Source organism: Schistocerca cancellata, chromosome 3 (genome assembly GCF_023864275.1).
Source record: "Schistocerca cancellata isolate TAMUIC-IGC-003103 chromosome 3, iqSchCanc2.1, whole genome shotgun sequence".
NCBI lineage: Eukaryota > Metazoa > Arthropoda > Insecta > Orthoptera > Acrididae > Schistocerca > Schistocerca cancellata.
Genome location: NC_064628.1, coordinates 459,908,450 through 459,926,231, shown reverse-complemented (window position 1 = coordinate 459,926,231; position 17,782 = coordinate 459,908,450). Strand labels below are relative to the sequence as shown.

Here is a 17,782-nt window from a genome sequence, read left to right as displayed (position 1 = left end):
AATTCTGTAAGATGTAAGATTCTGTCCATTCCTTTTCCCCAGTAGTCGTCCTCGTGCCACTTTTCCTTCTCTTCCTTTCCCCACTATCGATTTCCAGTGTGCCACCACAATTAAATTGTTGTTTCCCTAACTACCCGAATATTTTTTTTTTAAATTTCGGCGTACATTCTTTCTATCCATCGAACATCTGCAGGGATAATAGGTACAAAAACTTACGTTAATGATGGGTGTTGTTTTGTTTCAGTTTGGCTATGACAGTGCCTGCACTATGCTGTTCATAATAGCTGATACGTATCCCTGTTGTCTTATTCATTATTAGACCTACTCGTGCTCTGCCTATTTCATATTTGCACTTAATTCCCTTCTCGTATACAAAACGCTCATTATCGCTCTCGTGTCTTAAAGCAACAACAAATCCAGCAGGCGGGAGTACTTCCTTTGTGCAGTAGCCGATTACTACAACAACAAAACAAAGGCGAGTGCGATACAGACCTATTGTGGCCTACTATGCTGCCGGGCTTTGCCTATTGTCGCGCCTGCGATGCGATCTTCGATTTCCTTTTGGCCGGCACAATGCGTCTTTGTCGCACGACGCGGCTCAGCTCCGCCTCCCCCGGGATTGCGACTCGTAATTACTTTGCGCTGTCGTGGGGCACTTTGATGATCTCTCCTTCATTTTATTTCATTAGTCCTTGACAATCTGGGCTGCGCTCTAATTCGCATCTGTAATTAGGCGGCATAAAGGAGCCGTCTCTTCCTTCAGCGTGGGCGCTCTGCCTAAATCCCGTAGCCGGGCTCCGCGACTTCTCCGTTATTTCCCAGTGTTTATATTTCTTAATGCGCTTCTCTTTCTGGGTTATCTCTCGTCTAACTTCAAAGAGAAGTGTAAAATATCAGTCCTTCTCTGATCTTTCAAAGAAGATTGCTCTTCCATCTTGCCTGCCAAGTCGTTTAAGCTGAACTATTATCGAAGTGGGACAATGACAATACTTACGCGTTTCTCATATTATTCTGTACAGCAACTGCTTACAGTGATAGGATCCATATTTGATTCCCATTATAATGCAGGATAGGGTAGCGTAAGAGTCGTATCGGGTGATCCAGCGCCCCCGCCAGAACTTCCAAATCAGCACCCCCCCCTCCCCCCTCCCCTCTCCCCCCTCCCCCGATATCTCACAGATTTAGAAAATTTTATATTTTTGTTAATAGTATGAATAAAAATAAAAAATAAAGTGTCTAAGTAGATTAAATAAAAATGCAAATTCTAAATGAAACACTGTAGAACCAACTGTTCAGTGAAATTAGCACAGTCAGTGATTTTTGATAACATATTTGGAAAACACAGCTATACCACTAATTTTAATAAAATAATCAGTCTTAGTCGCAAGAAAGATGTTTTATTTACTGTGACTGTATTCAGTCCTGAAGGACCATCTTCAGACCATTGAGAATAACCTATATTTAACATAAATTTCTATGAGGGGAAATCAAGAAATATAAGCCAGGCGGTAGGGAGCTAGGTTGAAACGGTAAGGTGCTGGTGCTCAAAAGAAACAATCTGGCACAAAATACGAATTTATTACACAAACGCAATATCATTACAAATTACAGAGGCCCGTGATTAGAAAATTTTGAACGGCACACGACTCACAGCCATTCAAAGCTTAACGAACTTTAACTGTACTTATTACTTTAAATCAAGCAAAGATTACTCACACTTCAAAGACAAACAGTTGTGGCTGCTTAAAACTTTACATCAAGCCAGGCATTCCATTACATTCAATTAAGATGAAATAATTTGTCAAATAAATAAGAGAACTATTAAGCGAAGTTAAACCAAGCTTAGAAAATTTAAAAGGATTCAGAAATTGACGGTTGCTCCAGAATATACAGCAATCATGTAGAAAAAAAATTCATGACTCAATAACCAATATCAAAAGATTTGCTAGTTGACTAAACAACTAAATTAAAATAACTTAATCAACAGTATGGAGGCGCTCATACAAGTAAGTTTTGGCAGCAATAGGTGCTTCTTAAACTTGGTCTATGAGACAATTTAAAATTACAATTCAGTACCCAAAACCATGACAAGATACTTAATTCTAACTGGCGAGTTAACGGCTCAATTTATTATTTAAGACAGGCACTTGCTTAACCAATGGAAATCGCCACCAAAACATATCAAATAGGCACGCCAGAAGGCGCCAAGTCTCAACAGTAATTAATCCTTCGCCCAGAACACAACGAAACAGTTTGCTAATACACAGATCAAGACAGTGGACCAAAAAATGTACTTTTTGTCACACAGGCTAGCACGCTGTGGAACTAATTTTTACGCTCTCAAGAATTCATGCCACATAGGTAACCAAACATCAACCCCAAACCAATGGTCTACCTTACTGCGTTTAAAATAACTTGGCCATAACTGAAACACAATACAGCAATTACCGAACTGTTCAAAATACAATGGTACACTTTTATAAAAACAAAAGAAACAATTTAACACTAAATTGTAAACCACTTAAGGCTGTGTTTCAAGCACAAGAACTTAACCTGCTACCTTGTTTGATCATGATTCGTACGAAAACCTTTGACTAACAGACATATACAGGTAGTCAGATTCAATGGTACGACCTACGCACCTCCCACAATATACACTCCTGGAAATTGAAATAAGAACACCGGGAATTCATTGTCCCAGGAAGGGGAAACTTTATTGACACATTCCTGGGGTCAGATACATCACATGATCACACTGACAGAACCACAGGCACATAGACACAGGCAACAGAGCATGCACAATGTCGGCACTAGTACAGTGTATATCCACCTTTCGCAGCAATGCAGGCTGCTATTCTCCCATGGAGACGATCGTAGAGATGCTGGATGTAGTCCTGTGGAACGGCTTGCCATGCCATTTCCACCTGGCGCCTCAGTTGGACCAGCGTTCGTGCTGGACGTGCAGACCGCGTGAGACGACACTTCATCCAGTCCCAAACATGCTCAATGGGGGACAGATCCGGAGATCTTGCTGGCCAGGGTAGTTGACTTACACCTTCTAGAGCACGTTGGGTGGCACGGGATACATGCGGACGTGCATTGTCCTGTTGGAACAGCAAGGTCCCTTGCCGGTCTAGGAATGGTAGAACGATGGGTTCGATGACGGTTTTGATGTACCGTGCACTATTCAGTGTCCCCTCGACGATCACCAGTGGTGTACGGCCAGTGTAGGAGATCGCTCCCCACACCATAATGCCGGGTGTTGGCCCTGTGTGCCTCGGTCGTATGCAGTCCTGATTGTGGCGCTCACCTGCACGGCGCCAAACACGCATACGACCATCATTGGCACCAAGGCAGAAGCGACTCTCATCGCTGAAGACGACACGTCTCCATTCGTCCCTCCATTCACGCCTGTCGCGACACCACTGGAGGCGGGCTGCACGATGTTGGGGCGTGAGCGGAAGACGGCCTAACGGTGTGCGGGACCGTAGCCCAGCTTCATGGAGACGGTTGCGAATGGTCCTCGCCGATACCCCAGGAGCAACAGTGTCCCTAATTTGTTGGGAAGTGGCGGTGCGGTCCCCTACGGCACTGCGTAGGATCCTACGGTCTTGGCGTGCATCCGTGCGTCGCTGCGGTCCGGTCCCAGGTCGACGGGCACGTGCACCTTCCGCCGACCACTGGCGACAACATCGATGTACTGTGGAGACCTCACGCCCCACGTGTTGAGCAATTCGGCGGTACGTCCACCCGGCCTCCCGCATGCCCACTATACGCCCTCGCTCGAAGTCCGTCAACTGCACATACGGTTCACGTCCACGCTGTCGCGGCATGCTACCAGTGTTAAAGACTGCGATGGAGCTCCGTATGCCACGGCAAACTGGCTGACACTTGACGGCGGCGGTGCACAAATGCTGCGCAGCTAGCGCCATTCGACGGCCAACACCGCGGTTCCTGGTGTGTCCGCTGTGCCGTGCGTGTGATCATTGCTTGTACAGCCCTCTCGCAGTGTCCGGAGCAAGTATGGTGAGTCTGACACACCGGTGTCAATGTGTTTTTTTTCCATTTCCAGGAGTGTAATATAGAAACCATAACACCATAACGGATATGCAGTCTGCTTACAACGAAACTAAATAGAACATTAAATTTCAAAAGTAAATTATACAAATCCGAATGCACACCATGAAAATAATTATGCGTGAACTGGCACTGACACCTGGTTTCGAAGTAACATCGCCACAAGTCAATAAAACAATTTTAATTTAACTACTCTCTCGAGTTAACAGAAACTTTATGTATCATAATAATACCAAATACAAATCCGAACTCTCGTCAGATAGTACTATAGCATGTGCAACCTGCGACACATTAATTCGGATCACGTTGTATAAAAGTTCAGTAGGCTTGTGGTTATTTAACAGGTATGGCCAACGACCTAAATGCACTCAGCCTAACTCACAGTGAAACGAACACAACACGAGTGCCTCAGCGACAAAAATATCAAAATTTGGCTAATAACCAGATGCTGGGTTGCTCACCATCCGGTCCACCCTGTAACATGATTGGCAAATTAACACTAAGCTACCGTATGTGCAGCTTCAAACGACTGTCCAACGTGACTATCACAGCACGACAACCGCCTATTCCAGTACCTTCCGACTCCTTACAACTTTGCTCGACATCAGCAGCGCCGCGCCTTGTCCACCATACTACAACGGTCCTCCACGCTGTCTCTAGACGTAAACACAATGCTTTCGCTGCGTTGGCCACTACGTCCACGTTTTCGGCAGCCCACGGCCTTCTCAACTCGGCTACCCGCAGGCCAAAATCTGAAGACGGCATTCGATCGACCGATTGCCGGCATCTAACCAACTTGTGTGCACGACAAATGTTAGTTACACACAGAAATGTTGTAACATTTTGAAAATAAAACACGAGACGTTAATAGCCATCAGTGACCTGCGTAGACACGGATAGGAGTTGTAGATATGCCAAGGGGCACTATCGTCAGCTGCTGAGTAGTAAGTATTACGAATTTTAAAGGGGAAGCTTCGCTCATTGTGTACTATCATATTTTCGTTCTCATTGGCTTCTTCTACTATTACGTACTAGACGATGGTCAAAGCTTCCCCTTTACAACTCGTAGAACTCATTCGGTACTCAGAAGCTGACGACCTCTCTCGGTTTACACTACAGCTCCACTCAGAGTCTATGAAGGGTCATTGATGGGTATAAACATTTCGTGTTTTATTTCCATACCCTTAACCTAAAGAAAAATGCTCCTATGGGGCCACAAAAAAGACGAACATGAGTAGGGGGACAACCTATGTGTCAGGCCACACTGCATTGTTGCCAAATTTATTCAAGATGGCGGCGATGACGTCATCCAAAATGGCGGCATGTATACCTGGCAAAAGTGCATGACGTCCTCCAAGATGGCGGCATTTGATGGGAGAATAGTCCAATTTTGCTACCTCCACTAACCTAACCTCCAGAAAAAATGGCGGGCAGTTTGAATTTTGGCGGGAAAATAGTCCAATTGTGCTACGTCCACTGACCTAACCTAAAGAAAAAATTGTGGGAAGTTTGAATTCCAACAGGATAATGCATGCAAAGACTGTACTTGCCTTTATTATTATTGCTGATTATCATTCATTAACATTCATTATAATTCATTATCATTCATTATCATTTATTAACATTCATTATCATTCATTGTCATTCATTATCATTCATTATCATTCATTATTATTTATTATTATTGACTTACCTCGACTAGAAAATTCCCTCCAAATTCAAATTCCAACATGATAATGGCTGCAAAACCTTACTTTCGATTATTATTCAATATCATTCATTATCATTTATTAACATTCATTATCATTCATTGTCATTCATTATCATTTATTATCATTCATTGTCATTCATCATCATTCATTATAATTCATTATAATTCATTATCATTTATTATTATTTATTATTATTGACCTACCTCCACTAGAAAATTCCCTCCAAATTCAAATTCCAACATGATAATGGCTGCAGAACCTTCCTTTTGTTTATTATTCATTACCATTCATTATCATTTATTAACATTCATTATCATTCATTATAATTTATTATCACTCATTATCATTCATTATAATTTATTGACATTCATTATAATTCATTATCATTTATTATCACTCATTATCATTTATTATTAAAGGCCTACCTCCACTAGAAAATTGCGTCAAATTCAAATTCTAACACGATATTCTCTCGAAAACTGTACTTCTATGTACTATTATCATTTATTATTTATTCAAGATGTCCCATTTTCTCGGTGAGAAAGCCATTCTCCTTACATCCATAACAAAAATCTATCACAAGTTCAAATCCCCAACACCATAATTGATCACATGTACAAGCTTTCTCCATCACTTATCTTTTTTTTTTCACTGGTAGCCTATCATAAAAACATGCTGTCACATGATTGGCCAGTGTGCTTTATTACGAGGACAAGGTGCGTGTCGCAATATGGTTACCATTGGTTTGTGTTTAAGTATATAATATTAAATGTCCTATCCTCAGTGAGAGGTGTGTGTATGTCGGTAAAAGTATTTGCTTATTTGATTACATGTATGCGCAATTTAGTACATTTAAGTGTTCACCGAGTATGGCTGTCTATGGAAAAAGGAATTATTATGTTCTATTGAGCTGGGTTGTATGTAGGGGCGTAAAGGCTTGTTCAAAATTATTATAACAGGGTGGGTGGCATATAAGTAGAACAAATTCTGTGAAAGCGTGTGTAGAAAGTGTGAGCGAATCGATGACACGACTCATCTACGACTGTATCATTAGGACATGTAAATAAATCTAGGATAATCTAAATTGAGGTCATTTTTTTAATCATATGTATGACTTCTGCTTGGAGTTATGTTTGTCTATTAGTTCTAAATGAATACCCATCTTTGCTTAGAAAGTGAGTTTTGACAGAATTGTCGGTGCAACGTGAATGACGACGATTTCGCTGGCTGGGGGAGACACTGTTTACATGTCGAGTTGGAGATGCAGGGGAGGATAGAGATCTACGCTATTCAGGAATCCGTCTGTGCAGTGTATGTTGTTAGACAATAGCTAGAGAGCAGGTATAGAGAGAGAGCCCACTACGGCATGCTGGTCCTGGGGCTTAGTGGATGGTTGTTTAGATGGACAGATATGTGGCTTTGACATGCCACCGGCGGCGCTTGAATTTCAGGCGAATGGTCAAGACAAGGTCCTGTTGCAGCAACTGAGGTCATCCTGCTTGTAGACAGGCTGCAGAAGGTAACTGATATGTCTTTCTCCGACTTAAATTGCATCTATTAGATGTGCAAAGATCTGGAAATGGGATCAGTTCAACGAAGCCCACTACGGCATGCTGGCCCTGGGGCTTAGTGGACGGCTGTTTAGATGGACAGATATGTGGCTTTGTCATGCCACCGGCGGCGCTTGAATTTCAGGCTAATGGTCAAGACAAGGTCCTATTGCAGCAACTGAGGTCATTCTGCTTGTAGACAGGCTGCAGAAGGTAACTGATATGTCTTTCTCCGACTTAAATTGCATATATTAGATGTGCAAAGATCTGGAAATGGGATCAGTTCAACGATGTGTAGGGTGTGACTAAACCCAAGTTGGAATTTTAATGTAGCATGCAGGTTCGGGAAAGGTGACACGTTTCGCACTAGGTGCAGCCGTCTTGAATAATGGTAATTGCGTAATCAACTGACGTGACGACAGCGCGCTCTGGTGGTTGTCATAGGAGCGAAACACAGTTGAACTTGGAGCCATTTTTGTTAGGTAACATGATATAAATAGTAATAAATAATAAATCATAATAAATAATAATATATGATCATAAATGATAATAAATAACTGGAGCAGCTGTCCGAATGCAGAGACCTGTTGGGGTGTATGGATCTGTAAGAGCGAACTTTGATGTCCTCTAGACGACCGAATAGTGAAGTAATATTATGCGTTGGGCGGCTTTGGTGATCAAGTCAGAATTTTAGAAGATGATTGATTTGGGCTGGAGTGTTATTAGATGGGATATAGATTGTTCCGTTGACTCCTTCTGCATTTGCTTCTTTTATTTAGCTGAGTGAAGATCGATTGTGGTGTGTTGGATACATGCTTGTCTGTTCTCTAGATCTGGACAGACCTTAGTTGACATGTAAATTATAGCCAAGATCTCGAAAATGTTACATGACTGAGACCGGTATTCGAGAGTGGAAATATCATTTTGCGTACGTTTGTTTCTACTTAGTCAGTGGTTTACAGCATGCTGTACATAGATAAAGTTTGGCGTTTGTAGAGAATTAATTTGAAGTCTATATCTTGGGAATTGTAGAAATACTGGAACACGTGAGGCACGACTTATCTTAGAAGAAAGATTAAGGAAAGGCTAACCTACATTTCTAGCATTTGTGGACTTAGAGAAAGCTTTTGACAATGTTGACTGGAATACTCTCTTTCAAATTCTAAAGGGGGCAGGGGTAAAATACAGGGAGCGAAAGGCTATTTACAATTTGTACAGAAACCAGATGGCAGTTATAAGAGTCGAGGGACATGAAAGGGAAGCAGTGGTTGGGAAGGGAGTAAGACAGGGCTGTAGCCTCTCCCCGATGTTATTCAATCTGTATATCGAGCAAGCAGTAAAGGAAACAAAAGAAAAATTCGGAGTAGGTATTGAAGTCCATGGATAAGAAATAAAAACCTTGAGGTTTGCCGATGACATTGTAATTCTGTCAGAGACAGCAAAGGACCTGGAAGTGCAGTTGAACGGAATGGACAGTGTCTTGAAAGGAGGATATAAGATGAACATCAACAAAAGCAAAACGAGGATAATGGAATGTAGTCGAATTAAGTCGGGTGATGCTGAGGGAATTAGATTAGGAAATGAGACACTTAAAGTAGTAAAGGAGTTTTGCTATTTGGGAAGAAAAATAACTGATGATGGTCGAAGTAGAGAGGATATAAAATGTAGACTGGCAATGGCAAGGAAAGCGTTTCTGAAGAAGAGAAATTTGTTAACATCGAGTATAGATTTGTCAGGAAGTCATTTCTGAAAGTATTTGTATGGAGCGTAGCCATGTATGGAAGTGAAACATGGACGGTAAATAGTTTGGACAAGAAGAGAATAGAAGCTTTCGAAGTATGGTGCTACAGAAGAATGCTGAAGATTAGATGGGTAGATCACATAACTAATGAGGAAGTATTGAATAGGATTGGGGACAAGAGAAGTTTGTGGCACAACTTGACCAGAAGAAGGGATCGGTTAGTAGGACATGTTCTGAGGCATCAAGGGATCACCAATTTAGTATTGGAGGGCAGCGTGGAGGCTAAAAATCGTAGGGGGAGACCAAGAGATGAATACACTAAGCAGATTCAGAAGGATGTAGGTTGCAGTAGGTACTGGGAGATGAAGAAGCTTTCACAGGATAGAGTAGCATGGAGAGCTGCATCAAACCAGTCTCAGGACTGAAGACCACAACAACAACAACATCTTGGGAATTATGATGAACTAGTGATCGGTAGAGTGTAGCCTAGTGCATGATATTGAGAAGTACAGCTAAAATGGTGTAATATTATGGAGAAAGTACATGTGTTCTTACAGTCTATGAGTCTGAGGATGTTTGAAGAAAAGCGAACAGATGAGGGAGGAGAGACAGTAAGGCGTTTGTGCTGAGGAGGGGGCGATACCGAATTTGTAAAAAAGAGCTCTGAGGGTGACTTAGGTCCGCTGATGTAAGAGGGAAGATTAGCTCTGAGTGACGGGTCTGTAGAGAGAACAGGTTGACGGTGCTTTCCTAGGATTGGGGAGCATTGCTGTATATAGACGCTGTAGGGATAGGGTATTTTTTTCGCATGCTGTAGAGATATACTGGATAAGTGCACTGTTTTGTGTCAAATATGTATATACTGTATTGTGAAGTTTATGTGGTTTACATTGTGTAGCGTTTGTATATACTGCACTGTAAAGTTAAGATTGATTATGTTGCCGGCCGAAGTGGCCGTGCGGTTCTAGGCGCTGCAGTCTGGAACCGCGAGACCGCTACGGTCGCAGGTTCGAATCCTGCCTCGGGCATGGATGTGTGTGATGTCCTTAGGTTAGTTAGGTTTAACTAGTTCTAAGTTCTAGGGGACTAATGACCTCAGCAGTTGAGTCCCATAGTGCTCAGATCCATTTGAACCATTTTTGATTATGTTATGTGACGAGTAGAGAGGAAGTCGTAAGGACGGTAGAGATATTTCCAGAGTAACGGCGGTCAAGGGATTGTATTTCCGATACTTAGCTCATTGTGGAATGCCAATCATATGAGACCGCGATCGTAAGATTTACCTGTATAAGTATAATGAGATCAACGACTTCGGTATTCGAGAATGCGAATATATTTTTTTGGTCTGTTTGTTTCTAGTTATTGAGTGGTTTAAAGGATGCTGTACTTAGAAAAAAAATTGGTGTGTTTTTGTAGTCTATGAGTCTGGATAAGTTTGTAGAAAAAAAGAGAGCAGGCAAGGAAGAAGAAGAGAGAGAGTAACGCATTTGTGTTGAGAGGAAGCGATCGCCGAATTTGTCGAACAGTTCTGAGAGGGACCTCCGTCGTTGATGCAGAACGGCTGATTACCGCTGAGTGTGGCGTGTGTAGAAAGAAAGAGCAGATTCACAGTGCTTCCTTAGGAATTGAGAGAATTGGGGCACGTAGTGGGTATTGTAAAGTAAATGTGGTTTACTTTGTGTAGGGTTTGTATATAATGGATTGTAAGGTTACTAATGCTTATGTTAAGGGATGAGTAGAGAGGGTGACCGTGTGTGTGTGTGTGTGTGTGTGTGTGTGTGTGTGTGTGTGTGTGTGTTTGTGTAGATTGAGGGGGCTGTGTGGTAATTTAGCGATCTCTGTAAAAGTAAGCACAGGAAGCACCAGAAAGAAAAGCAGGATGGTAATTCGATAAAGGGTCCTTAGGAAATTAGACCAGTAAATTCGATAAGAAGGAATAAGAATGATTAATCGGTTGTGCTGGGATATAGGAGGTTGAGAACATTTGCATATGTTGAGAGCTGGAAAGGTAGGAGCTGGGGAGCGCATTCAGTATTATTTTGGTGAACAAGTTCTGTAAGGGTAAGAATTTGAATTTACAAATAAGCTTAGAAAACACGAAAGCGAGCGTTAACTATTCTTGGGGGGCACTATACTATTTCGGAGAGGTTGACTGGACCCTTATTTATTTTTTTTAATTTTCGAATGATTGTTTTAGATTGAGAGGGGAGAGAAGCGCTGGGATGTGTGCGGACGGTGTGTGTGTGAATTCGCTCTCGGCTATTCTGACAACAGACGTGAAGGTGGATATGTGTTGCGTATAGGCCGGCGAGCAATGAAATGCGGTCTTAACATGTGTGCTGGACCGCACTGAGTTAGGACGGTGACAGTCGACTCGTGTGGCCTGGCTTCGATAGTCATGTTCGGCGTGTAGGTGATATGAAGTTCTCAGGTGTTCGGTGTGAATGTGGCTGTCATCAAGTCATGTTTGAAGGGTCGAACAGAGGCCTTTGAGCGAATTGAGATCTGTCGGACGTGTGACTTAATGTGGGATAGGTTGATTGCGCGCGTACGGATTACGAGTACTGATGTTGTTTACAGTTATGTGTACTGCATTATTTAGGAGCAGTTTGATATTGTGCACTGAAATTAGGAGCTGTTTGCGTGTCTGCCGACTGCGCAACATGACACCAGATATATCAGGACGAGTGTTTTTTGTATGAGAGTGATAGGTATACTCGATGCGTAAATAAAATGTACGTTAAGTATTTGTGGGACGATACAGAATATGAGAGACTTCGAGTTGGTTGTTATTTTTTCTACTTGGAGGGTTTGTTAGATCGAATTGCTGAGGTGAATAGCTACGAGAGCGCGAGGGATGTGATTGCAGCATATCTCCGTCTCTCAGCGGTTAACTAAAGATGGGGCGAGCAATGTTCTCAGCTTAGGTACTGGGGGTGTGCTCTGGCCATGTGCTAGACCGTGTGGATTGAACAACAGTATTAGGGTCATAGTTTAGCTAGAATATTTATACATGAGTATGTCCGACGCTAGTATAAAGGTCCAGACTGTGATGTGGGCGGTCTCGCGCTCGTGGTGTGTGAGAGAGGCAAAGCAGACGATTTTGACTCATCACAGGTGACTTAGGTCAGTGGCTTCGTTTGCCACAATTTGCTTGTGTTTGGTAGCGAAACTCGAACTGACCATCAGGATTGAAGCTTGCTTTATTTGATAGACAGAATGTGATATAAGTTAATGTGGGTTAGTACACGTTAGTGAACGTTAGTAAATGGAAGCAAGCATTAGTACATGTTAGCCAACGAACATGGGTCGGTAAAAGGACGTGGTGGTCGGTAAGGACTTTAACTATTTCATTTCAAGTCCAGGTGGGTGTGGCAGTGGCGAAAATTGATTCCAAGTCTAGGTGGACGTGGCAGTTTTCTGCATCAGAGAGGTTAATTAATTGATCAGATTAATTAAATATTCATGTGGACTTTGTTACATTCACTTGCGGAGGTACTAAGCTAGGTGCGCGCGATGGCTCATGTGTACGGACGTGTGTTTTCACCAAGATCCTGGATTAGATAATCGAAGCATGTGGGCTGAATAATGAGAATCAGGTGATCAGTTAACTTAGTGACAGCGTTCTTTGTCTGACAGAGCCACGTGGTCGATCGCACGTTGTGACTTCAAGGAAGTTTCCAACTTGGTCGAAAAAACATTCCGTTTACCAGAAACGTGTAGGAAGAGGTTGAGTGCTGGTGGCTTAGTTTGAAGCAATTGTCTTAGGTTGGTGGCGGAAGAGCAAGTGAGATTTGTTTACTGGCAGATTTCAAACTTGGCGCTGGTTCCTAGGAGGAGGCGGAGGTGGCGTTCTGGTTCTCGAAAAGTAGTTGATATTAGGGAGTTGAAGACGTTTGAATATGTATATGAAATTGTAATTGGAATTATTTGGCTCTGAGCACTATGGGACTCAACTGCTGAGGTCATTAGTCCCCTAGAACTTAGAACTACTTAAACCTAACTAACCTAAGGACATCACAAACATCCATGCCCGAGGCAGGATTCGAACCTGCGACCGTAGCGGTCTTGCGGCTCCAGACTGCAGCGCCTTTAACCGCACGGCCACTTCGGCCGGCTGGAATTATTTAATATAGCGGGGTGGTGAGAGTGAATTAGCGAGCGTTCTCGCGACGAGCAAACGCGCTGTTATATGGTCATGGTGGATTCCACTGTCGGTCAAACTCTGGCGCCAAACGTATCCTTTGTACAGCACGCGGTCGACAGGAAACATCGTATCTGGTGTTAAGTGCTCGCGGGTGCGGCGCCGCTGTCTACCTGGCCGTGGGGGCTGGGCGGGCACCGTAAACCGCTTGACGTCAGCCGGCCAGGGAGCGGGCTCGGCCAGCCGTGCGTACGTCAGCTGCGCTCTGGAGTTTCGCTGTATGAGCATGGAGAAGAAGTCAGTTGGAATACACCTGCATGACCGTAATGACTGAAATAAAGAGTCATTTTCCAGGTATTTACAGAAGGCTATGTCCGTCACGTGTATGGAGGGTGTGTGACGTAAGCGGGGCGGTGGTGCAGCTATTGTACAGTTATTATGCACGCGCGAGAGCGAGTCAATTAGCGGGCGTTTTAGTGCGGTCCAAACGTGCTCTTATATAGTCTTGGCAGATTCGACTGTTGAGCAAACTTTGCCGCCAAAAGTGTAGCACTGCGTTCTTAGAGGGACACGTGGCGAACGGCTGTGTGAGGTTGTCATCGACAGGTTTGAATGTGGTGCCAGAAGTGTTGCAGGGAAACGGCCGACCGTTGTGTGATTCAGCTCCGAGGGAGTCAATTTTGGCGGGAAACGTGTGGAGGCGACGAATGCATGTGGTGAGCAGACAAGGCCCACTGTGACATCGAACTCGACAAGTTCCAAAGTGTCCAGCGAAAACATGTTTACGACGTGGGAGCGATTGCTGGACTCGCCCCCCGTGCTAGTGGCCGGCCGCCTCACGTGACAGGCGTAGGCAGTGTCTCCGTGTGCTGGCCAGGGGATGGCGAGGATTTGAACTAATTCAGTTGGTGCGCGGACGTCGTGGTGACTGCACTGCGATATCAAAGATGTGTGTGCTGAGTGTGTTGGAGAACAAGTGATGACCGGTCCTGCTTGAAATAAAGTCTTCAGTCTCCTCCCCCCTGCAAAATCAAAGGACGTGAATTACTTACTATAAGTGCAGTTTTTTATTTGATGCGATTATGATAGGCTACCAGTGAAAAAAAAAGATAAGTCACAGAGAAAGCTCGTACATGTGATCAATTATGGTGTTGGGATTTGAACTTGTGATAGATTTTTGTTATGGATGTAAGGAGAATGGCTTTCTCACCGAGAAAATGGGACATCTTGAATAAATAATAAATGATAATAATACATAGAAGTACAGTTTTCGAGAGAATATCGTGTTGGAATTTGAATTTGGCGCAATTTTCTAGTGGAGGTAGGCCTATAATAATAAATAGTAATGAATGATAATAAATGATAATGAATGATAATAAATGATAATGAATGATAATAAATGATAATGAATGATAATGAATGACAATGAGTGATAATGAATGTTAATAAATGATAATGAATAATAAACAAAAGTAAGGTTTTGCAGCCATTATCATGTTTGAATTTGGAGGGAATTTTCTAGTGGAGGTAGGTCAATAATAATAAATAACAATAAATGATAATGAATGATAATGTATTTTAATGAATGATAATGAATGAAATGAATGATAATAAATGATAATGAATGACAATGAATGATAATGAATGTTAATAAATGATAATTAATGATAATGAGTGATAATGAATGTTAATTAATGATAATCAATAATAATAATAAAGACAAGTACGGTCTTTGCATGCATTATCCTGTTGGAATTCAATCTTCCCGAAATTTTTTATGGGGTTTGGTTAGTGGATGTAGCACAATTGGACTATTTTCCCGCCAAAATTCAAACTGCCCGCCATTTTTTCTGGAGCTTAGGTTAGTGGCGGTAGCACAATTGGACTATTCTCCTGCCAAAAGCCGCCATCTTTGATGACGTCATCGCCGCCATCTTGAATATATTTGGCAACAATGCAGTGTGTCCTGACACGTAGGTTGTCCCCCTACTAACACGCTCGTATTTGAAAGACTCTGACTGAAGAGTGGGGTATCAGATGGCTCAGTCTACCTTCCTTGGCACTTTCAAAAATTTTTCAAAACATTTTGACATCTGAACAAACCCTTTTTTTTATACCATACAACTCTGCTCTCACTCACACAAGCTCACCTAAATGTAACCCGCTCATACCCACTAGTCCATCGCCATAACTCTCTCACACCCATTCACTCCCAGTTGTCGACTCTCTCACCCTCTTTCAGCCCAACACGTTATTAGTATGTCTTTGTGTCTCTCTAACTGTCACTGTCTCACAGCCACAGTCATCTTCGTTCTGTCCTACTACTACTGTCTCCCCTTACTGTCTCTGTCTCGCTCCTGCTATCTCTTACTGCTACTATCTCATTCATTCGTTCCCGCTAGTGTCTCTCTTCACAATATATCTCTCTTCCTTGTCTTCATTATCATACACAATTTTTCATTATCTTTGTCCATTCATATCAATGCCAGGATCATCCCTTTGATGTAGACACGGCAGATTTCCAACCCCATTCTTTCTTATTCCCGATTTTCTCCTCAGACTATAAGGAACCGGTTGTAGACGGGCCTATTCCTTTTGCGTACCTTACGTAATACGCAAACTAAACTACGAATTTTATTGTGAACGCCGTCGATGATTACGCTATTATGCATCTGGCGTGACCTACACCGAATAACCCACACTGGTTTCTGTGAAATTAGCTTATACAGGGAAAAATCTGAATTCCATCAACAAAACTTGGCAGGTTGTTCGGAAATATTGTATAGGTATTTTCATATCTGCTCCAGTGGTTTCCGGTAGCTAGTTACAGATTAATTGCCTTTCGCTTGACTTCTTAACCCCATTTATCTTTGTATCTGTACTGCACTGAAAATATCCTCATGACAGTGGGAACGTCGACGGTATGCGCTGTATGTCTTATCTGGAAACAAACTTGTTCTATTCACTTACGGTACCTGCTGTTGACAACGGGAAGGATTCACCCTGAAGCTTGCATTCAGTAACCTCCGTTCTGTCTCTGGTTTCTTTTTTGGCAGTGTTAGATTTGTGATAATTGTGATACAACGACAGTAGGCATTAGTTTACTGATAAAGAGTTGGGCGATATTTGTCTGGTGCATGGTTTCACTGAATTTAAGTAAAAGAGCGTTACAACAGCTCTATGCTGAACTACTTCCGCAGCAGTGTCCGAGGACTATTGCATTATTCTGCTTTATTGTTGTTGTATTTTTACTGATTCCATATTCAGTGTTCTAAAGGCATTTTCGCAGAAACAAACGTAAGCGCAGTGATAATCATAGTCGCATCATTATTATTGCACGGAATAGTTTAGGATTTTTAATTTCAAATGCTGTTGACATGCATCCATCTACAACTCTTACACTACAGAATCCGAAGTGCTCGGACAGCTGTGAGTGGATATTAATAAAGGGTGTGTCTGCTCTTCGATTTTATGACGGTTTCAGCTTTGTTGAGGACACTTCCGAAGACGTGTCTGAATGTCTGTGGAGAAACGTCAACCCATCCTGCCTCAGAAGCCGAAGCCAGAAAAGGTACTGATATGTTGGACTCTGAGACCTGGAGCGAAGTAGACTTTTTAACTGATTCCTAAGAATTTCCAGAAAATGAGACGTAAGACTTTATCAATTTGAGCAAGCAACTAGGAGGGGAAGGAAATCAATGAATTCATTAGTAGCACCTGATCCAGGAAGGGCAGCGAAACCTCTAACTAAAAAAAGGAGAAGATTCGCATATTGTGTAGGGAAGACACGTAAAAATGTCCAGTTTTATGTTGTAAGTGCACCAAATCTGTATGCACGGATCACTGCGAGAAACTGGAATAAGAATTATATTATAAAACCGCTTCGAGTAAATTGAGAATCAACTACATATCCTTAAAAACCCATTATTAAAGGTATAGAAATTGTGTTTTTCAAAATGTAAACATAAAATAAATAAAATTATTTTCAAAGTATTTATACTTCAGAGGCAACGGCCTTGCCGCAGTGGATACACCGGGTTCCTTGAGATCACCGAAGTTAAGCGCTGTCGGGCGTGGTCGGCACTTGGATGGGTGACCATCCAGGCCACCATGCGCTGTTGCCATTTTTCGGGGTACACTAAGCTTCACGATGCCAATTGAGGAGCTACTCGACCGAATAGTAGCGGCTTCGGTCAAGAATACCATCACAACGACTGGGAGAGCGGTGCGCTGACCCCACGCCCCTCCTATCCGCATCCTGCACTGAGGATGACACTGCGGTCGGATGGTCCCGGTAGACCACTCGTGGCCTGAAGATGGAGTGCTTTTATACCTCAGAGGTGGTTTAGATCACAAGTAGTCAAAACAGTGTCGATTTACGTCAATTTAAATGACACCGACTTGAGAGATCCGACTGGTAGGTTTCGTTATACACATTTTCTGGTGAGCAGAGGGTTAAGCTAAGGATCACCAGACAGGTACTCGAACTATGCTCCTCTGGAAATACGAGCCCGCTCAATATCCCCAGTACCTGTTAAAGACGTTTTTCACGTAACAA

General features: G+C 42.7%; 1 pseudogene; it reads left to right on the top strand.

Moving 5' to 3' along the window:
* The first annotated feature begins 17,230 nt into the window (after positions 1–17,230).
* Positions 17,231–17,348, top strand: LOC126177920 (5S ribosomal RNA; annotated as a pseudogene).
* Positions 17,349–17,782: the final 434 nt, after the last annotated feature.